Below are 23,849 nucleotides of genomic sequence, written 5' to 3' on the forward strand. Positions count from 1 at the left end.
CAAAGAGGTGAAAAATCTATACACTGAAAACTATAGAAACCTTATAAAAGAAATTGAAGAAGACACAAAGAAATGGAAAAAGATTCCATGCTCCTGGATAGGAAGAACAAATATTGTTAAAATGTCGATACTACCCAAAGCAATGTACATATTCAACGCGATCCCTATCAAAGTAACACCAGCAATCTTCACAGACCTAGAACAAAGAATCCTAAAATTTGTATGGAACCAGAAAAGACCCTGAATAGCCAAAGTGATCTTGAAAAAGAAAACCCAAAGCAGGAGGCATCACAATCCCAGACTCCAAGCTATACTACAAAGCTGTAATCATCAAGACAGTATGGTACTGGCACAAGAACAGACACTCAGATCAATGGAATAGAATAGAGAACCCAGAAATGGACCCACAAACGTATGGCAAACTAATCTTTGACAAAGCAGGAAAAAATATCCAATGGAATGAAGACAATCTCTTTAGCACGTGGTGCTGGGAAAACTGGACAGCGACACACAGAAGAATGAACCTGGACCACTTTCTTACACCATACACAAAAATAAACTCAAAGTGGATGAAGGACCTCAATGTAAGACAGGAAGCCATCAAAATCCTCGAGGAGAAAGCAGGCAAAAACGTCTTTGATCTTGTCTGCAGCAACTTCTTACTCAACAAGTCTCAGGAGGCAAGGGAAACAAAAGCAAAAATGAATTACTGGGACCTCATCAAAATAAAAAGCTTTTGCACAGCGAAGGAAACAATCAGCAAAACTAAAAGGCAACCGACAGAATGGGAGAATATATTTGCAAATGACATATCAGGTAAAGGGTTAGTATCCAAAATCTATAAAGAACTTATCAAACTCAACACCCAAAAAACAAATATCCCAGTGAACAAATGGGCAAAAGACATGAATACACACTTCTCCAAAGAAGACATCCAGATGGCCAACTGACACATGAAAAAATGCTCAACATCACTCATCATCAGGGAAATGCCCATCAAAACCACAATGAGATACCACCTTACACCTATCAGAATGGCTAACATGAACAACTCAGGCAACAACAGGTGTTGGCGAGGATGCAGATAAAGAGGATCTTTTTTGCATTGTTGGTGGGAATGCAAGCTAGTGCAACCACTCTGGAAAACAGTATGGAGGTTTCTCAAAAAACTAAAAGTAGAACCAGCAATTGTCCTATGACCCAGCAATTGCACTACTAGGCATTTCTCCACGGGATACAGGTGTGCTGTTTCGAAGTGACACATGCACCCCCAATTTTATAGCAGCACTGTCAACAATAGCCAAAGTATGGAGGAGCCAAATGTCCATTGATGGATGAATGGATAAAAAAGAAGTGGTATATATATACAATGGAGTATTACTCGGCAATCAAAAAGAATGAAATCTTGCCACTTGCAACTACGTGGATGGAACTGGAGGGTATTATGCCAAGTGAAATTAGTCAGAGAAAGACAAAAATCATATGACTTCACTCATGAGGACTTTAAGAGACAAAACAGATGAACATAAGGGAAGGGAAATGAAAATAATATAAAAACAGGGAGGGGGACAAAACAGAAGAGACTCATAAATATGGAGAACAAACTGAGGGTTACTGGAGGGTTTGTGGGAGGGGGAATGGGCTAAATGGGTAAGGGGCATTAAGGAATCTACTGAAATCATTGCTTCACTATATACTAACTAATTTGGATGTAAATTTTAAAAAATAAAAAATAAAGTTAAGAAAAGTTTTGTTCTCACACTGTCATCTATAATTTAGATAAGATATGGATAAAAGCATGGACTTCTGAACTCATATACTGCCTATATAGGTCACAAGGTTGTTTGACCTTAAGCAAGTCATTTAACCTCTATCTTCTTTATCACAAAATAGGGATGGTACTGTTACTTTCTGCTTGGGCATGTCATATGAATTATGTATGGAAAGACCTTAAAACAATGAAAGCTATTTTTTCTCTTAAAATATTTCTCCTTTTCAATTCAAACTTGTCCTCAACTCATGGAGTCCAACTCGATATCTGGCGCTTTAATTGATTTTAGATATTCAGATAAAGTTTGACACTAAGTCTGGAGGCTGGCATGGTCCCAGTTCACAGGGGCTCTTGTTTCATGATGAAGAAAGAAATATAGACACTTAATTTTTGTTCTTTCATTTCACATCTCTATCTCAGTGCCTAATAAAGTGCTTGGGGCATGGTAAATGCTCAATAAATATTTGTTAAATTAATGAGTAGATGAAGAATATATAATATAGACCAGGATGTGATAAATATAATGGTAGTACAAAGAAAGCAAATACAGAGAAAGGAAAAATGAATCACTTCTCAGAATTGGATATATATGAATGGAAAGTGGCTTAGTGAAAAAATAATTCCATTGATCCACTAAGATGATGATGAGTTTCCTTTATCTTTCTATTTCATATTAAAATTATCTAAGATCTTAATGAAATCCTATGAATTAGTTCAGTCATCTCCAATATACAGTTTGACATGGTTTTAGACTGTAATTAACACCATATTTTACCTGCTTCATTTAACATTAATAACTCTAAAAGTAAATTTAGTCTTGCACCAGGGTCAACTTTGACATTTATTCTAAAAGATAAATTCAGCATTTTCAATTAAAGATATTCACCTTATATTTGGTTTATTATCTGTCATGGTGTTGGCAGTGAGCCCATCTTCTCCTGTATGTAGCCAATGAGGAATTATGAATTAAGCATTAGCTTTGGCACCAAGAGACTTGAAATCATTTCTTTGTTGTTCCATATTAATTCTGTGACCAAAGGAAAGTCATTCAATCATGCTGAAATTCTTTTTCTTACATGTAAAATGAATATTTAATTATAATATCCTGTTATTACTACTCCAGAGAGTTTCTTAAAGGATTAAACTAAATAAAAATAAAAAGTAAACTTTAAAGTAAAAAAATATATATAAAAAATGTTAATAATTAAAAGCATTTAATAATAACAATGCTAGTAGTAATAATACTGTTTCTTATAAACTTATGAATTTTCTTTAGGAATTCCCACTGTAGATTTTTTTGGAGTGGCTGTGTTTACCTATTCTCAGAAGTACGTTGGGATGCTAAGGTCCCCATCTCTCACTTGTGTAATTATTAAGGAAATCTGGAATAATTCATGTGTCTACTTAATGCTGGCCATTTGGGGGTCAAATTTGAATATTTATTTGTTCTTGAAAAATTGGACATTATAAGCAGGGTGAATTCAGGTCTTGTGAGGCCTAAAATTTATGTAATTTGGGGGCTGTTTTAAGAAAGAGAATAGGCAATTATGAATACAAAATGAAGTATGCAATTTAATATAAAATTAGAAAAAGAAAATAACTTAGAACAAATTGCAAATTAGAAAAAGCTAACTAATAACACTGAAAAAAGTCACCAAAAACAAACAAAAAACACCGATGATATTTTCATTAATTATCTACCTGACATACCTTTATACTGTGTAAATATCTATAAGCTCTCCATCTCTTGGTATGAGTAAAATTTTATTCTTTTCCTATAGAGTGAATAAAAGAAAAACAGTGTTTTATCTAGTGTAGTTTATTTGAATTTGTTTTGTATTACTGATACTTTTTAAATGTTTATTTATTTATTTTGAGAGGAAGAGTGAGAGCGTGTGAACGGGGAGGGGCGGAGAGACAGAGGGAGAGAGAGAATCCCAAGCAGGCTCCACACTGAGCCAAAACAGCTCAGGTCATGCTCACAGTTCCTGAGATCAAGCCCCGAAATGGACTCTGTGCTGACAACATGGAGCCTACTTGGGATTCTCTCTCTCTCTCCCTCTCTCCCTCTCTGCCCCTCCCTGTTTGTGTGCTCTCTCTCTCTCCCTCTCTGCCCCTCCCTGTTTGTGTGCTCTCTCTCTCTCCCTCTCTCCCTCTCTCCCTGTTTGTGTGCTCTCTCTCTCTCTCAAAATAAATAAATAAACTTTAAAAATATGTAAATAAAAATATAATTCACATTCTCAATTCATTATATGACAAAAAATTTAGAGTCATAAGATTTTAGGTATGTTGTCAATTTTAGGAAAATCTGTAGTGTCTTAATATATATACAATATTTGGAAGAACTTTCCACAAACTAACTCTTGGCTCTCTGTGTATGAATCAAACTTTAGTTCTGTTCTATCCTACACATACTTTTGGTGCGTGGAATAGGCTCCTATTGTGCACCTTCATTTTAAATCACTGATGGAGTTGATACAGAGCAGTAAAAGTATTCCTAGAAGTCATTCCTATACTGGGCTGGGAATATCTCACTATATGTGCATATAATTTTGAGCTGTGTAATTATATTTCACTAAACTCAATCTAAAAGTATCTACCATTCACTTTCCCTTTAGCTAGATCACAAAATTCTCTATAGTCACTCCACTGCTCTCAACATGAGGGGAACATGTGATAAGATGTGAGTTGGAGACAGCAGTTTAAATTCCATGTGGTAAAAATATTTTCTAAAAATATATGGAGGGTAAAATGGTACGGCCACTCTGGAAAATAGTTTGGCAGTTTCTTATAAAACTAAACATGAAATTACCATATGACTTAGCAATTGTACTCTTGGGCATTTATACCAGAGAAATGAAAACTTATGTTCCTATAAAAACCTATACCTGAATGTACATTACAGCTTCATTTGTAATAGCCAGAAAAGGGAAACAACCCCAATGTCCTTCAGTTGGTGAAACAAACTGAGGTATGTTAATAACATGGAATACCCCCGTGGGTTGTAGATAAAATATTTTTATGTGTCTGCAGAGTTGGGGCTCTCTGAATACATTTGGCTGAAAACGTGAGATCCGGAGCTGAGCAAGCCTTGAGAACTTAATTTACAACCATCAAGATAGTGCAGGAACCCCAGGGAGATCTAACTAACTCCAGAGGTATTCATTTACATTTCAAAAGAAAATAAAGATCCAGAACTTGAAGATATCTCTAGGTCATAAAAGTCAGAGACACCAGAGGTTATCTGCATTTGGGGAGAGATATTTACAGTACAAAAGCTACAGTGGGAACCCAGGGACCTCTACATCCTCTCTCTAAGGAGCAAAGATTTTTCTCTCTTCTTTTAAGAAGAAAGAGGGATAGGGCGCCTGGGTCACTCAGTCGGTTGAGGGTCCAACTTCGGCTCAGGTCATGATCTCACGGTTCATGGGTTCGAGCCCGGCATCAGGCTCTGTGCTGACAGCATACAGCCTGGAGCCTGCTTCGAATTCTGTGTGTCTCTCTCTCTCTGCTCCTCCCCCGCTCATGCTCTGTCTCTCTCTCTCTCTTTCAAAAATAAATTTTAAAAAATTTTTTAAAAAAAAGAAGAAAGAGGGAGTCAGCTGTCTCTTTCTCTTGTACACGTGCACACACACACACATGCACACACACACACACACACACACACACACACACACACACAGAAAATCTATTTTATTCCATCCTTCCTCAATGGCATAGACTTTAGAGTTTGTATGTATACAAATTTCGACCTTGCTTCTATCATGCTGTTACAGGGGTAAGAATTGGTGGGTGGTGTCCACATCATTGTTTCATTTTTAAGTGAATAATGTTAATCTGTCTCTGATCCAGAATACTTCATGTGCATATTCAGGACAAAATTAATTAAGATGAACACCAAAACCTCAACAACATTCACCAATATGAAGCAATGAACTGTTGAAAGATGCAATGACTTAGATGTATACTGAGGGAATGAAGCTAAGTTTAAAAAGAAAAAAAAAATGTGGATCCCATAGGGAACATTCTGTATGGTTCCATTTGTATAACAATCTTGAAATAGCAATAGAGATGTAGAACAGATGAGCGGTTCCCAGGAGTGGGTATAGAAGGGAAGTGGGTATTGTTACAAAGTGCACCTTGACTGTGACGGGGAATACGGAAACCTACATATGTGATAGAATTGCATAGAACTCAGCGTGTGCACACACACACACACACACATGAATACACATACAGCTGGTGAAATGTGAATAAGATCAGTGTATTGTATTGCTTTGCAAGATGTTATCATGGAAGAAAACTGGGTGAAGGAAGCACAGGTTCTCTCTGTGTTATTTATTATAACTGCATGTGAATCTACAATTATCCCAAATAAAAAAACTTTAATAAAAATAACATGAGCATGTGAGCCCAGCAACAGTACTCCTTTGGGGCCTTGGAAAGGATGCATCCCTGAAGTTCATGCTCAGTCACTTTATGGGTAATTGTTTGTTTATAAGCATGAACCTGGAAGCATTGTGACCTATCCTGATCTGGTTTGACCTTTACACCAGTGCAGAGCTTAAATGTAAACTCCAGGAGGGAAGGATATTTGTATTATTCATCACTGCATCCTCAAGAGCTATTAAGGTCTGGTATTAAGCAGACATTCCAGAGAATTCATGAAGTTAAAAAAATCAACTGCAGGTATCCTGATTTCATCTCAACAGTGCCTGGCTATTTGGTTCTTACCTATTCATACCATACCATTAGACACCTCTAAAATAATGTATTGTGAAATGACTTATCATCAAATAAATGGGGGGAGTCCTAGGTATATGTGAAAGAGTTCTTATCCACTCCCAATACAGTGGTAAAATACCTGTAAAGTGATTTAATTTCAGACTAGGAAGAATGTCTCAAGAGTAGACTTACAGATTCTTTGAGAATACCACCAGAGAATTAGCCCACTGAAATGTTATTTCTGTTTCCTTTTTTTCCCCCTATTCTCAGCCAGCAGGCTTATCTTGGAAGTCCTGGGACTACATTCCTTAACATCTTTTGAAATTTGTGGGTTAGGATCAACACTTGAGAGGGATGAATATAAAAGCCTTAGAAAGGTTCAATAACTCGTTCAAGGTCTTAGACAGTGAACAGTGAAGTTGACACTTGAACTAAGGATTTTCTTTCTCTAAAATCTATGATAATTCTATCATGAACGAACTTGTGAGCAGCATATTTACAAAAGTATTTACATCTTTAGTCCTATGATAAAATATTTCCCCCTCATAGGCTACTAAAAAACCCAAAACCTTATAATGGAGTTTGGTTTGTTTTTGTTTTCTCATTTTAAAGAGAACATCCATTAACTTAGGAAAGCTCAAAACATTAATTTTTAGAAAGATATACACAGCAGTCAGATATGATTACTGTTTCTTAATACTTATGGACTATTAACTCTGGGGCAAAAACAAACTAGGCTTTTCACTTTGTGAGGATGTCTGAAGGATGAAAACAGAAGGCAGAAAGTAGTGAGTAAAGGGGAGTGAGGAAGGCTCAGCCATTCCAGAAGGAAGGGAAGGGACCCAAAAGAAGTGTCTGGAGAACCAAAGCAAAGGGGAGCAAGGAACTCCAAAGAAGGGTGGCAGCAAGCTCTAGAGAAGGTCATTATAAAAATGACATCAATTGCAATTGACTGACAAAACTTTCAAAGAGCTAAAATAATGAAGTTAGTTTTACTCAAACTATTAAGACAAGAAGATGGAAGGGGGAAGAATCGGAGCAAACACGTTCTTTAAGAGCAAATAAAAGATGTGATGAAAATAAAGATCACAGCTGAACCAGTGATCAAAGAGACTGGTGAGGAAGACCTGGGGCCTGAGCGGAGTGGAGCTTACGTGCATACCACCTGCCCAGTTCATGCTCTCTAGACTTTGAAAACTGAAGTGTGGCCTTGGCGATCATCTTCTCCAGCCTCCTATTGTGCTCCTCAGGAGATGTGCTTCTAGGAGGGGAAGTGATTTATGCAAGGTCACATTTTAAGGTCATGGAGTAGAGTCCCAACCTTGTGTGGCTCCAAAATCATCTTTTTTTGTTGTGTCATAATGCCTGCTATTTTCCACTCGGATTTAAATGGCAACTAGTGTAATTAAATTTATACACCCAGGTACATGTACACACACACACACACACACACACACACACACACACACAGGAAAGAATAGAGAAGTCAGCTGATTTATGGGAAATGGCTCTGTCCAGTCTGTTGTAGTTAGTTGTTATGATGTTACATGCAAGGATGTGCACAAGGTTAGGAGTTATCCCATGCCATGACCACAAATACCCCCTCATGTTCTCAAGGCTATTCAGTGTTTTGGAGCATTATCTTTGTTCTCCCCTGCCTCTCATACAAACATGCTTGTGATCTAGAAAAATAAACTGTGGGAACTTTAATTAATACACTGGATTGACATAGACATGAAGCAATGTAGTGAAATGGTTACACCAAGTGCCTCAAGTACAGATAAAATGGATTCAGTCTGCAACATCCTTGTATTAGCTGAGTGCTTTGGGGCAAGTTATAAAAGATATTTAAGTCTTGGTTTGGGGGCTTATAAAATGCAGATGATAATATCAACTCTATATAATTGTGAGCATTGAATTAAAGCCAATATATCTAACAGGCTTTGCAAAGAGCTTGGCGCAGTTCTGATGTAGAGAGAGTATTCAGTAAATTGGAGAGATTGTTACTGCTGTGAATGAGAAGAGATGTTTCCCTGAGAGGATGAAATGCTTCTATATCCTTCCCCCAAAACAGGATAATCCAGTCTTATGTCTGTCCCTATTACTTCCAAACCAAAGGAAATTAGAAGGCAAAAAGACTATCTGAGCTGCTAAATAACCTTCTTCAGCAAATTTCAACTCTTTAATAACAAACATATGAACAGAGTCCCAAGACCCTCTTGTGCTTTCTATCTCCGGAGGCTACCAAGAGAGAGAGAGAGAGTTGGGGGGGCAGGGAGGGAGGAAGAAAGAAGAAAGAGGGAAAGAAAGACAGAAAAAGAAAGAAAGAAAGAAAGAAAGAAAGAAAGAAAGAAAGAGAGGGAGGAAGGAAGGAAAGAAGGAAGGAAGGAAGGAAGGAAGGAAGGAAGAAAAGACAGAAAGAAAGAAAAGAGAGAAAAGCAGGCAGGGAGGAAGGGAGGCATAAAGGGAGGGAGGGAGAAAAAAAGAAAGAGAGAGAGAGAGAGAAAACCTCCACAAAACTCCTTATCTGCCAGTCATTTAATTTCTATTTTCCCTTCCTAAACCCTAATTATCTCTTTAGTCTAATTAACTCCTGTAGAGGGCTCTGGAGACAGCTAAGCAAAGAGAAGCATTTATTTTTGAGGTAAAGCAATTTTTGTTATCCTTTTCAAAGCACTAAAGCACCTCTCTAAATTCAAGGCTTAAGATGAGTACCTCTCACTGCAGAAACCAAATCAAGCAATGTGTCCATGCTCAGGACTGATCCTGAATAATTTTCTGACTTCTAAACAGATTTAAAGTTCAAGAAGTACAGTAAACCTCAAACATAGTAGAGTGTTGGCAAAATTTTTCTCAACTAACCCAACAGCCACTTGATTTACAGTTAAATCCTTTCCTGTTTTAATACTTGTAGCCCATCTAAAAAAATTAACAACCCCTTAGTATGGAAACATTTTCATTGGTATATTCTTACAACTCTCTGGGTAATTTTTAAATGAAATTTTCATTTATAACACTACTTCAGATTGAGTGGTCATGAGAGTTCTTTTTAGAGATGGTGACATTTAACCTGAAAACTTAATGACAAGAAAGACACTAGTGATGTAAAGTTCAAGCACAAAAGTGGAAATGAGCTATGTTTTAAGGACCATAAAAGAGCCAGTGTGGTAAAATATAGAGGGGTAGGGGAAGGGGAAGAGTGGTAGGAGATGGTACTGGGGTGGGTAGAGATCATTGTGGCTGCTGTGAGGAGAATGAATTGTGGCAGGGAAACTAGCTGAGAAGAGTTACATTTGTGAGCATGAAAAATGATGGTGGCTTGGCCTAAGGTGGGCATATTGGATCAAAAATATATATTGACTTGGGATGTAGTGCTGGGAAGAATCATTAGGATTATTGAATGGAGAGGGTGAGACAAAGTGAGGAATTAAAGATGGCTTCTAGATTTGAGACTTCACAACTACAGGGGCAGTGATGCGATTTATAGAGATATTAATGTTGAATGAGAAGTAGAATATTACATTTGGCTGTATCCCCCCTGCCACCTCCCAGCATTTTGTAGGATAACTGAAATATAGACATGTTGTTGACATCAGGAATTCATACATTTAACTAATATAAAACAACCTTAATTCAATGGTTTTCGTGTATAACTCTGATACATTTATCCCCATAGCTTATCCTGAGAGGCAGGATTTCAAGCTGATTAAGATGTAGACTCTCTCATGAGGCTTCCTTCCCTCCAAATTTTCCTCTGCTTACCTCAGTGACCTTGGGGGCTACTTCTTAATCTCTTCCTTCATTAGTTTCTTCTCTTATGAAATAAGAATGTTAATAGAATACATCTCGTTGGTTAAGATTAAACATGTTAATGGCTGAAACTTCAGGGCAGTGCTTTACATAAAGGATGTGCTGAAAAATATGATTATGTTTAACAGTACATTTCTTACCATATGAGCATCCACTAGCATATATTAAGATAATGTTCTTTCTTTAGGTTAATTCTCTGTTTGCTCAGGGTGTGATACCTAAGGGCTTCCCTCCCTTCTCATCCTCTGACACCTTTCCTGTGGCCACGTTCTCTAGGTAACATCTTCATTTAATTATAAAAATAGCTAGCACTGAATTGTTAATTCCCTTGGACTAGTAAGGAATGTTTATGTACCATTTAAATTAATTTATCTAATTAATCCTACAAATAGGCTTTTTAAAATGTTTATTTATTTATTTTGAAAGGGAAAGAGCATGAGCAAGGGAGGGGTAGAGAGAGAGAGGGAAAGAGAGAGAATCCCAAGCAGGGTCCACGCTGTCAGTACAGAGCCTGATGCAGGGATTGGTCCCACAAACTGTGAGATCATGACCTGAGCTAAAATCAAGCATCAGACGTTCAACCGACTGAGTCACTCAGGCAACCCTGAAATAGGTTTTATAATCCTCATTTCACAAATTTAAAAAAGAAACTTGAAGTTTAGAGAGGACAAAAAAGTTGTTTCAAGCAGTAAGTAACTAGAACTTGGACCAGCCTCAGAACTATATGAGTACGTGTGGACTTTAAGAAAACAAAACAAATGAACACAGAGGGAAGAAAAGAGAGAGGTAAACCAAGAAACAGACTCGTAACTAGAGAGAACAAACTGAAGGTTGTTGGAGGGGAGACCGATGGGCAGATGCGTTGAATAGGTAATGGGTATTAAGGAGGGCACTTGTGATGGGCACTGGGTGATGTATGTAAGTGATGAATCACTATATCATACACCTGAAATAATATTACAGTTCATATTAACTAACTGGAATTTAAATAAAACTTGGAGGAAAGAAAAACAATGATGAATGAAGAAGTGTGTTTTGATCACCTCCTGTGGCCACTTCTAGTTAATTTTCAAATCTTGTATCTCACACAGCAATGGACAGCCATATGTTTCTTTGCTCTATCCATCAGAATGACCACATTCCCCTTCATGAGATGTTGCCCCATGCATCTCTGACCTGTCCACACCTCTGCTGGTCTTTTCTCTCAGCCACCTTACCCATCCTTTTCCCTATGGCAGAAATTCCCACAATGCCTCTGATATCCATCCCATAAGTTGACGTCCTTGTCACCCTTTCCTTCCCCCCTGACAGGAATGTGCCATTTCACCCCATTCTGGGCCTTTTTCATGCATCTTGGCCATGGAAATGGTATTCAGGACCCCTACTTTGCTTTATAGATGGTCATCCTAGCATCCATGAACATTCCCTGAATACTGACAGAACCTCTTAAGCACAAAACCACAGTCATGAATGTTTATTTGTACAGAATACTACTTGCAAAACTGAAGTTTAGAAAAGTTTCTTTTTTTCACAAGGCAGACAGAGGAAATTAGTTTTATTTGTTTGTTTGCTTTTTTTTGGCGGGGGGGGGTGCTGTCTCTTGAAAATATATGTGAAAATACATGTTTAGAATCAATAAGCCTAACTGATAATTTTATTGGAGAAAGACTAGCAAAGTGGATGGGGTCCAACTACTTGAGCTCTGTTTTCATTGCCTGTCTCACCCACATCCCATACCCTAATGAACTAGACAACTTTTTTCAATGCTATCCATCAGAGGACAGAATAAAATTATAGAAATACAAGCTCTCTGTGAGCAAAATGTTTAAATGCTGGAGGACTTTAAAAAGATTCATCACCTCAAGAGTAGGTATAGAGGGCAGAGTTAAGGGAGGACAGAGAATCTGGTCCTGAGAGGTGGGGAAAGAGCTACAGTAACAATGTCACTTAAAAGGAATGTTCTAGTGTTCCAACAAGAATTCTCAAAGACATAGGGAAAGAATAAAATAAGACAGTGGAAATTCTGAAGTGGAGCAGGGTAGAATTACATATATAAATTTTAAATACCATATGCAATATTTGAATATCATTTTATAGCTGGGAAAATTATGGTTATTCTCATTATGTAAACTATGGGAATGTAGAGCGCAGAGAAATCTTGACCAATGATATATAATTCAAATAAAGCCTGAGCAACACTGCTTTAGAGGAACTATGTGCTTAGCTAATTGACTGACTACATAAATAAATCATTTGATTAAAAGTTACCATTGAGTATATTTTCCTGCTCAGAGCAGGCAAAGTTATAAATTGCTCAGCAGAATCCTTGTGATAAATTATTATTTTTCTGTAAGAGAAGAGATAGAGAGAAAAGAAAGGCATGAGCCTTTAGAATCCTCTTATCCTAAACTAGTGCCCCATGCTGCTTGCACTTAGCATGATGAATAATCTTTGATTATATGAATAAAGTCAATTGAACAAAAAAGAAAGCAGCCATGTAATGCATGCTTGGAATAGGTCTCATTGAAGAGTCTGGTGTTCAATAATGCCTGGATCCATTGAAATAATTTCCTGCAATTATCAACAAATCTGAAAATTCAGTCTCTTTTTTCTTTAAGACCGGGGGTACAGTATAGCCTAGTAGTAAGACCTATGCTTAGCACTTGACTTGAGTCTACCAGGCCTTGACTTCTGGTTCCACAGCTTGTCTGCTCTGTGACCTTAGTGAAGTAACTTCAGCCCCTTACCTTCACTTTCCGGTATGTAATACTCAGAGAAATAGCAACAACATTACAAACTGGTTGTGAAAATAAATTGAATTAATGCAAGTAAAATATTTACTATATTGTCTAAACAAGTTAAGCTCTCAATACATTTTAACAGTAATCATCTGCTCTCTTTTCTCCTTTACATATATCCTGGAATAAATGAGATATTCCAGTAACATGTGGCTCATGTATTTTGTCTCCTCTGTAAGACCAGCATTATCCTATGATGAGCACCCCACTTGATGTTAGAATATCTAGGATTTGAATTCTTAGTCCAAAATGTACTAGATGTATGAGATATGAGACTAGGAGTGTCATACAATCTGAGTTTCAGTTTTCTCATTTGTATTGGAGCTTTTGAGTTAAATGACAGGTGAATAACCAGTAAATAACAAAAGAATGCCCTCTTCCTTTATTTAGTCTTCCTTCCCTAAATATTATTGGCATCGTAATATTAATAATTGCAACAAAGGTTTAATATTTGACTATGAACTCACAAAATTCCAAGGCTGCTACCGTTTCCTCATTCAGTGTTTGGTGATTTCTTAAGGCAAGACAGCTTTGAATTATCAAATACTTGTATACCACTTTAATCTTCTTTTCATGGGACTTGAATTAGAATATTTCTATAAAAAAACAAATGCTTTATATAAATAATGCTACATATGACATAGACAATGAAATTATACTTCTCCACTAAGCTTACAGTAGTGACATTGTTTTTTTGAGGCTTGGCATACGGTTCCAAAATTTTAGTAAAATCTAGTTACTTTCAGTTAATGAGGGGACACTGAATATTAAAAAAATTCAAGATCTTATAAAGAAAACCATGCTCCCAGTTCATCTTCTATCCTCATAAAAGTATAGGTTTGTAAATTTATAGTTTTCTTTTTTATAGCCATAAATTTATAGGTTTCTTTTTTTAACTTCCAAATAGGATTTCTTTGAAGAATGAATTTTATGCCTAAAGGTAAAAGTTTGAAGAACACAGAATATGGAGCTAAGCCACATTGATATGTCTGTATACCTTTTAATCTTGTTTTCTTCCTTGAGCTCAGTTGTCTATCACTTCTATATTTAGATGTGTGTCTCTATCCGCTTCCCCTTCTACACTGCTTTTGTGCTTGCGAATTGTGAAATGCTAAGAGACAGAAAACCACATACATGTACCTGCTGATTAAAATTCAAATATCTGAGCAAGCTTCTAATGAAAACAAACCAAAGATTAGAAGCTTTCTAAAATATTCAGATGGACACTCACATATAATGACAATGATTATAATGGTGATAAATTAGGTGTTTGTAATTATGTCCATACATTGTTTCTCCTGCTAAATATTAAGCTTAGTGAAGGCAGATACTATTCTCTGTATGTCATGTTATGTTTGTTTGTTTGTTTGTTTAATTGCACATGCTGTGCTTGACAAATAAAAAACTAAATATTTTTGTCAGACTAGTTTCTATAGGGTTGAGATTGACAAACTCAGTAAGGGCTGTTTATCCATTTCTGTGAATTTAAAAATATTAAGACATATATCCATATAAACTGTCCATGATGTATCTATTGCATGTAATATTTGTGAAGTCATTCCTCACTTGTGGCAAATATTTATCATATGAGTGTGGATTTGATATGAAGAATAGGCAAACACTCTCTAGTTAACACTACAGACTATAGCTAGTGATTGAATTGGATAAATCATTAAAATGAATTTTGAGGTACGGTAACAAAGCTATTGACTTCTTTAGGTTTCTATAGCTTTTGACTTGAACTTAACCCATATAATCTTAAACAAAAAATCGTGTTTGACTTTTTTTTTAATTAAAAAAAGTTTAATGTTTATTTTTGAGGGAGGGACAGAGAGAGAGAGAGAGGGAGACACAGAATCCAAAGCAGGCTCCAAGCTCCGAGCTGTCAGCACAGAGCCAGCCCCACTTGGAGCAGGAACTCAAGAACCATATCAACACCTCAGCCAAAGTTTGAAAGTCCAACGCTTGACCAACTGAGCCACCCAGGAACCCCAGTGTTTGACTTTTAACTGAGGATTACTTGGATATATTCAAAATCAACTTGGATGTTAAAGTGATTGAATTTGTTTTTCAAGAATCTTACTACTATGTAAATTTCCAGCTTCACTCTGGAATTGTTTGATCTCTGAAGATTTAAGTCGTAAGTTGCCACAGTAAAATATTTTAGATTCCCTTCATTCCAAATACAGAAAATATCTCCGTGAGCAGACTACCCAAGATATAATCAGGAAAGATATGAAAATTTCTTGTCTTTTTATTAAAATGATATACTTTGGTAAGGGCTAACTTACTTATACATATTGAACAGATATTACCAATACGATAGCAGCAAGATAATGCCTAACATGTACTAAGCTATACAAGTTGTAATATTTATTATGCTCTGTAAACACTGTATTAGTATCTTCATGTGAAACTCCCTTAGAGTTCTTTAGGTGCTTACTGAAAGGAAAGACAGAAGAAGTGCTATTTAGGCCCAGGCTACTTTGTCGTAATGTAGGGCTATCAGATTTATCAAATAAAAATATATCACACCCCGTTAAACTTGAATTTGAGATAAACAATGAATAATTTATAACAAGAATTTCTGTGTATGAAATAAAAATAAAAATAACTTTATAATTCTTTTTTTAATGTTTATTTATTTTTGAGAGAGAGAGAGAGAGAGAATGAGAGAGGCTGAGCACAAGTTGGGGAGGGGCAGAGAGAGAGGGAGACACAGAATCTGAAGCAGGCTCCAGGCTCTGAGCTGTCAGCACAGAGCCCAACGCAGGGCTCGAACTCACAAACTGTGAGATCATGACCTGAGTCGAAGCCAGGTGCTCAGCCGACTGAGCCACTCAGGTGCCCTCAAAATAACTTTATAATATGCAATATTTGGGATATATTTACGCTAAAAACTTTGTGTATTTCAAATTCAAATTTAATCGGGCATACTATATTTTATCTGCCAACATGTTTTTTAAGTTTTACTGAGATATAATTCATATACACTTTACCTTTTTCAGGGTACAATTTGATGAGTTTTCAGTTACAGTGTTTTAAAATCATTATCACAATCAATTTTAGAATATTTTCATCATCCCCAAACAAAACTCTGTATCCATTGGTAGTCACTGCCCAGTTCTACCCATCCCTATGCCATCCCCTGGCCCCAGACAACCACTAATCTACATGATCTACATTCCACATAGAGATTTGCCTATACTGGATATATCATATAAACGGATTATATATATATATATATATATATATATATATATATATATATATATATTAATTAGCTCCTTTCAGCTCTCAATGTTCTCAAAATTTCTTTATGTTGTAGCATGTGTCACATAGTGTGTACTTTACTGCTGAATAATATTCCACTCTATGGATATACCACAGTCTGATTATTCATTAATTAGTTGATGGACATTTGGACTTTTTCCACTTTTTGGCTATAATGAATAACTCTGCTGTGAACATTTGTGTACAAATTTATGTAAGACTAGAATTGGTAAATCATATAACCCCATGTTTAACTTTTTGAGGAACTGATCTCTCTGGAGATCTTGTAGATATCTGTCGCTCCAGTGTCCTGCTTCTGAGGAGTTCTTGATCCTTGCTCACTCCTTTGCCTATTCTGCAATTCTCATTTTTGTTTTCCTTTTCAAGTAAATACTATCACTCCCACATCAAAAAAGAAAACTAAACAAACACGTTGTCATAAAGTCATGTGTTAGTAAGATTTTATCAAAGTCACGGTGAGCAGAAGAGGAACTACATTGTCATGAATCACAGTCAGCTTAAAACTGAGTTATTAGCTAAACCCGTTTTTAAATATCTCTCAGCCTTTCTCCCCTGTAGAAACTTGGCCTACGGCCATTTTAATTTGAATCACTTTTACCTGTTTGACTTCTGCTCCTCCTTTCTCTATCACAGATCTCTACCCACTTTTTTTTTTTTTTTTTGCAGTTTATAAGTAAACTGTAATTCTGCCTCATCCCATGCCACCCAGACTGTCCTAACCAATATATCCATTAAAATGATGAGTTTCTCTTCCTAAGACATTTTCTGTGGTAAAGTCCAAAAATAACTATGTTGTCTTTCTAGCAAATGGATATTTTCCTTGAGTAATAACTATTTATGTTCACACTTATGGTTCATTAGGTGAGTGAGAGATTCGAAGTATCTTAATGGTCTACATGTAGAGTGAAAACAATACAGAGCTAAATAAGGTAGGGTTCTTACCTTCAAACAACCCACATTGTTAGGAAGGATTCGTTCACTATTAATGAGAGAAAGTAAAATGATGAGTAATGTATTACAGGCATATTAAAGAAAACCATGAAAACCTGGAGACTTTTGAATAAGTGTTTTTGTTGTTATTGCTTGGCCACACTTTCAACTCTAACTTTAGCTCGAATATTCAAATAGATACAATTTTAAAACAATGACACATACAAATTAAACACCTTGGAAGCCCAGAACTGGAAAATACATTTGCTCTGGGTTCCAGGATTAGAGTAAACGAAGCCCAATGCCTTAGCCTAATGAAATAAAAATATGTGGTATGTTGCTGGGGTGTGTATCTTAAATACCCTGGGACTAAGGCTTCCAACGTTTCTTCAATGGCAGAGGGAAACAATAGTTTCTAAGACATTGGCAGTTTTCTCTTGGCTAAACCACTATAGTTCAATGAGTTAAAATAAAAAGAAGGAAAGAAAAATCACGAACAATGAAAATATGATAAACAGATTCCAGCACCCACTTTTTAAAAAATGGTTTTTTTAATGTTTATTTTTGAGAGACAGATACAGAGCATGAGTGGGGAAGGGGGAGAGAGAGAGGGAGACACAGAATCTGAAGCAGGCTCCAGGCTCTGAGCTGTCAGCACAGAGTCCGACGTGGGGCTCGAACTCACAAACTGTAAGATCATGACCTGAGCCAAAGTAGGACACTCAACCAACTGAGACACCCAGGTGCCCCTTCCAACTCCCATTTTTTAAAAAAAGCTGAGCGGAGGGAGGAACAAACTAAGAAAGCTAACAAAATGCAGTGTGGACCCTCACATCACACAAGATGCAATAACAGGGAGTGAACAGACCCTCCCGCCCTGAAACAGCCAAACACTGGGAAAAGCGCCTTGAGGAAGACTTTCTAGACATTGGATACCAGGAAAGAAAGAAAGGATCCCTGACAAGTGGAAGCTAAATGCAGCAAGCTTCAGGATTGCCCCAACCTACTGTTTGTAAAAATCTCCAGGCAGCAATACAGCGAGGGAACACAGGCAGATTACTGAGAGAACTAAAGAGCATGTGGTTCTGAGAAGCCAAAGGACCAGAATTCACAGAGCAGAGGACTGGAAAGGAGAAAGCTGCACAGAGGAAGAGCTTTTCCAGGGTTTACTCAGGGGCATCTCTTGAGTATTCAACTGAATACTGACACACCTGGAGACCGGAGAAAAAAGAACACAAGGAGATGTAGAGGCTCATATAGGAAATTGCTCCTTCCTTCTTATGAATGTTTACGTCACCTTGTTGCTTATTAGGACATTTCTGTAACTTTGAAACTCACAATGTATTTGTTTATATTAGCATTTCACCTAGTAGGTGATGAGTGCTTTGAATGTGCAGAATCAAGCATTAATTCAAGTCAATATATATTCTAGGATATATATACAGGAACCAGTATCATTTGTGTTCCTTTGCAACTATATTCTGAATTTCTGTTAATTATATTTCATGTCTTCCTTCTTCTCTTAGATCATTTTTTTTTGCTCCCTCTTTTGCTTTCTAGATAATTTTCTCAAATCTCTTCTTCACACCACTGATTTTCTTTTCTCCAGTTTGAGTCTGATCCTATTTGCTTCTGATACCATTTTACATTTTCCAATGATATAAATTATGATATTAAATGTTTTGAATTTCTGTCTTCTAGTTTGCCTTCTTCTTGGTTTATAATCTGTTAATTATAGGTAGTCGTCTCTTGTTTTTTATAAAGACATAAAGACGTGATTTAAAATAATCCTTGGGAATATAATTTTTAGACCATTTTCTTTTTCTTGGGAAAATCTTCTAATGTGAATTTCCACTTGATTTTTTGATACTCTTTATGTCTTATATTTTACTTCAGATTTTTTGAAAGTTTTTGATTTTTTTCTTCTGTTTTCACATTCTGAGTTGGTCACCAAATAATCCAATACTTCTATTTACAGAAGAAACATGGGCTCTTCCTTCTCCATTTCTGTCCATATGGGCAATTTTCCCATCAGAGTTTAAACTCGTATAATGGCTGATATATGTGCTTTTATAAATTCTGTATTTCAGCAGCCTGAAAAAAAGTGAATAAAACTGTCTCCAGACATTTACAATCAGAGAATTTTGATCTTCCAAGCACTTGATTTATATCATGCTTTATTTTGTTTGGCGAGTTTACAACAACGGACTAGGGCCTACATCTATTGAATTGGAGGAGTAAAATAAACCATCACTTTTCCAGACTTCCAATGTAAAACCATGCTCCTCTAAATCCAGAGGGAACTGAGTCTGCTACTACGAGAGGGAGCCAAAGAAGAATAGTGATAAGAGGCCATTTGACTTTCCTATAAAGTCAGTTCAAGTTTTAAGTGCGTTGGGTTTGAGGCAGGGAAAAGGGCTTCAATCATGGTGGCTCACATCTCACACAAAAGCTACCTGTGACTCTAACCTTTGCCCCAAACCGGAAGTATAAACATTGGAGTTTTTCAGAATCGCCCCTCTCACTTCTCACTATTCTCACTCACTTTCTGATGTCTTCCTTCAGTTGAATCTCAACTTTACTGGTAGTCCTTCTCTGAAACATATGGAATGTGGTTGGCATCATGTCCTATTTTTTTCTTTACTGTTCTTTAGTTATTTCTGACAGTTTTCGGGAAAAGAACTAGTGAGCCTGTTTTTATACTCTCTTTTTCCCCCAGAGAATTCTACTTGATTTTTCTAGGTAATACATTTGAGATTCCTCATCTTTACCATCAAATCAACTCCATCAGGTGAAGTGGTAATAATCATGATTTAAATGCAGTAAATTTGAAGAGCCTATTCATTTTAAGTAAATTATAATCTGAATTGAGTTTGTGATTTTGAAGAGCAATAGCAGAAGTATTTTGTGTAAAACAGTGGTACTTAACTTTTGTCGACAGGCAACACAATCCTGTCAGTATTGACTCTCGTTACACACAGTGATTTTCAACGCTGGAGGGGTCAGGGTGGTGGCTGTATAATTTAGAAGGTCAGTAATAGAGGCTCTGCTATTCTGGAAGTGGGGAATGAAATCATGCTCCTCCACTTGAGATTCACTGAATAAAAATGTATCTTTATCCAGTATTATTCATATCTCCCTTGGGATATAGTCTTGATACCCAAATGAAAAGATAATGGCAGAAATTAGGTACCACATGGTTGAAGTGACAGTAATTGGAATTGCCTTAGAGAAGGTAAACTTTAGTGATATGAAAGGATAAACTGTGTATTTGTGAAGATGGCGTAAATCCATTCAATATGGACTTGGATTAGAGAGTTAGCGGCTAGAGGGTTAGTGGGAAAACTTTTGAAGAACATAGTCTATTTTAATACAAAATAAAGATACTTCTTGGCCAGTATTTTCTGGAAGTATATAATACAGGTTCAGAACACTTAGTATTACAATGGGAATTCAAGTGCTGGGTTAACAGTTGTCCAACCTTGAATGTATGAAATTCTGTAACATGAAATAAGACACAAAGTATTAACTGGAGATAATTAATAAGCAAGTTGAAAAAGGAAATGTAGCAGAGGTCTTGCACAGAGTCCGCACCAAGGCTTTTCTTTCCAGGAAACAACTTTATTGGTGCCAGCACCGCTCGGTTGGGTTCCTACCTGAAGAACTGAGCCCCGAAAGCCACATGGTCTAGTTTTTTAATATATTTTCTACTTCTTTGTCTCCCATATATGGTAACACACAAACATGCAGTCAGATTAAGTGGTCTCATGTTACAAGGTTGAGGGATGTTGTCACATAGCCAGGTTGCCTTGAGGTTTGTTTGTTTGTTTTCTTTCCTCAGGGAGGGGAACCTACCACAGAAATAATACGAGATTAGAATAAAATCTAAATACACTGTCTTCAGGGTTTTAGGGTGTCTTCACTGAATAAGAAGAGTCCAGTTTCATCATATAAATAATAACAACTGGGAGAAGGTTGTAAAGAGTACTTACTGAAGACTTTTAGGAAATACTTAAATAAACAGTGCCTTAAAGTAATGAGTTGCAGACAGGACAGATGACAGATTAGAATAATTGCTAACATTTCTGTATTGAAGAATATATTCCCATGTGGATTGTATCAGAAAGATGCAGATATCTTTACACTATACAGATTTGCTATAGAAAAACTTTTAAAGAGATTTAGAAGAATGGTGATAAGGTGAAAAATACTTCAGGCATAAAAAAAGAATATCAATAATAAAGATAAATAGAAAAACTAAAATATATAAAAACATCACCAAATAAGAAAAGGAGCAGCAGGAGCTAAGTAGAATCTCATTTGCTCGGATCACACATTCTATTCCTATCGCCTTGAAACACCAAGAGCTGGATGTTTTATTTCTCATGGAAACTATGTTTGCCTTACGGGTCTCTGGAAATACCCAGTGTGCACAGAGTAGTAGCCATAAGACGCTGTGTATGACAGAATATGGTGGCACAGTTTAATGATTTTATCACTAGGTATGTTTATCACTTAAGGAGACAACTCGTTCACATACTATATTAAAATATAGTGTGGAAGCTTGGGGTGGCAGAAGGGTAGATGTTTAATGTGCTGTGTTTTTTGAGCTTACTTTGGCTGGATTGTGTGTTCTCATTTCCGGATGAACGTGTAGAGACTTGTTTTCCATTCTGCCAGAACCAGTTGCTTAGGAGATAAAAATATATTGACACCCTGGTTTATCCTCAAGGAGCTCATGGTTGCCCAAACAAAGGAATACAAGTAGTTACACAAATATAAATAAAAAGAAACTATACAAGGGAAAAAAAAATTGTATAAGGCAGACCACTCAAGGAAAAGGTTGGGAAGTACTACGCAACCTTCATTAAGGAGGAGATATTTGAGCTAAGCCTTGTTCAGTCTTTGATAGATTTGAGGAGATAAGAGAGCAGAATATTCCAAGTCAATAAAAAAAAAATTGAATTGAATTAAGGTACATGGACAAGCAAACCCAAACTGGATGAGGAACATTAAGTAAATCAAGTTGCTGGAATTGAATGTTTAATGCTTTTACTTATAATCAATGCTATTTTGAAATATTTCTATTCACAGATTTTTGATAGTATCAAGCATTAACCTCTATTCTCCAAAATCTATTTTCTGTGCAAAAAATTGGTAAATTTTATCAGCACTTTGTTTTATTGTCAATTAATATCATTTGTATCAAGCCATGTTTAAATTGAAAATCTTAGAGTTATTCTCATTATCTAAAAAAACTCTACTCTTAAAATACTGTGCACACACACATTTTATCATGCCACATGATAAAGTTCTTTATCATACAAGAACTTAAAAAAAAGAATCCTCAACCATAAAGTCTATAAAAAGCTTCTAAATTAATCCAATAATGCTTTTTAAAAAATAGTATGTATTCACTAAATAAATCAGACAGGGGGCGCCTGGGTGGCTCAGTTGGTTAAGCGTCCGACTTCGGCTCAGGTCACGATCTCGTGGTCCGTGAGTTCGAGCCCCACGTCGGGCTCTGGGCTGACAGCTCAGAGCCTGGAGCCTGTTTCAGATTCTGTGTCTCCCTCTCTCTCTGATCCTCCCCCGTTCACGCTCTGTCTCTCTCTGTCTCAAAAATAAATAAACGTTAAAAAAAATTAAAAAAAATCAGACAGAAAATGACAAATACTATATGATGTCATTCATTCATAGGATTCTAAAAAACAAAACAAATGAACAAGCAAAAAAGAGACAAAAAATTAGACTCTTAAATACAGAAAACTAACTGGGTGGAGGGACACATGAAATAGATAAAGGGAATTAAGAGTATACTTATCAGGGTGCCCGAGTGGCTCAGTCAGTTAAGTGTCTGACTTCGGTTTAAGTCATGATCTCAAGGTTCGTGGGTTCACGCCTCACATCAGCCTCTGCCCTGACAGTGAGAAGCCTCCTTGGGATTCTCTCTCTCTCTGTCTTTCTGGCCCTCCCCCCCTCTTGGTTTTTCTCTCTCTCAAAATAAATAAACCTTAAAAAAAAAAAGAATACACTTGTCATGGCAAGCTGTGGCTATTGTATAGAATTGTTGAGCCATTATATTGTATACATAAAACTAATGTTAACACTGTATGTTAATAATACTTCAACTTAAATAAATGTATTGAAAGTATTCAATGTTGGCTTCACTTTTTTATGAACATTTATGAATAAAAATATTAATATTAATGAATAAAGAAAGCACAGTATTGACTATGAATAAAAGAAGCAAACACAATGATTAAATACTTTCCATTTCTTTCTCAAAAAGAATTGTGTTATGTACCCAATTTGCAGACGCAAACTGCTAATCAATATTTCTCATAAAGCAAGACAAAATAGAAATCTACACAGATAATTTTTTTAAAAACCCACTTAGGAACCAATTATGTGAATTAAACCAAATTATGCCTTTTGTAAAAAACAAAGCAAAACAAAACAAAACGAAAAACAAGTACATTCTCTTCACTGATGCTTCTGAATTATTTTGAAAAATTATC

General features: G+C 36.3%; 1 long non-coding RNA gene across 1 annotated transcript; it reads right to left on the minus strand.

Annotated features, from left to right (window-relative positions):
- Positions 1-3,472: 3,472 nt before the first annotated feature.
- Positions 3,473-10,311, minus strand: LOC132662462 (uncharacterized). Its single transcript, XR_009602594.2, has 2 exons — positions 10,259-10,311; positions 3,473-3,546 (listed from the first exon to the last, which is right to left on the minus strand). It is a non-coding gene; the product is annotated as an uncharacterized LOC132662462 (long non-coding RNA).
- Positions 10,312-23,849: the final 13,538 nt, after the last annotated feature.

Source organism: Panthera onca, chromosome D1 (genome assembly GCF_046562875.1).
Source record: "Panthera onca isolate mPanOnc1 chromosome D1, mPanOnc1 haplotype 2, whole genome shotgun sequence".
Lineage (NCBI taxonomy): Eukaryota > Metazoa > Chordata > Mammalia > Carnivora > Felidae > Panthera > Panthera onca.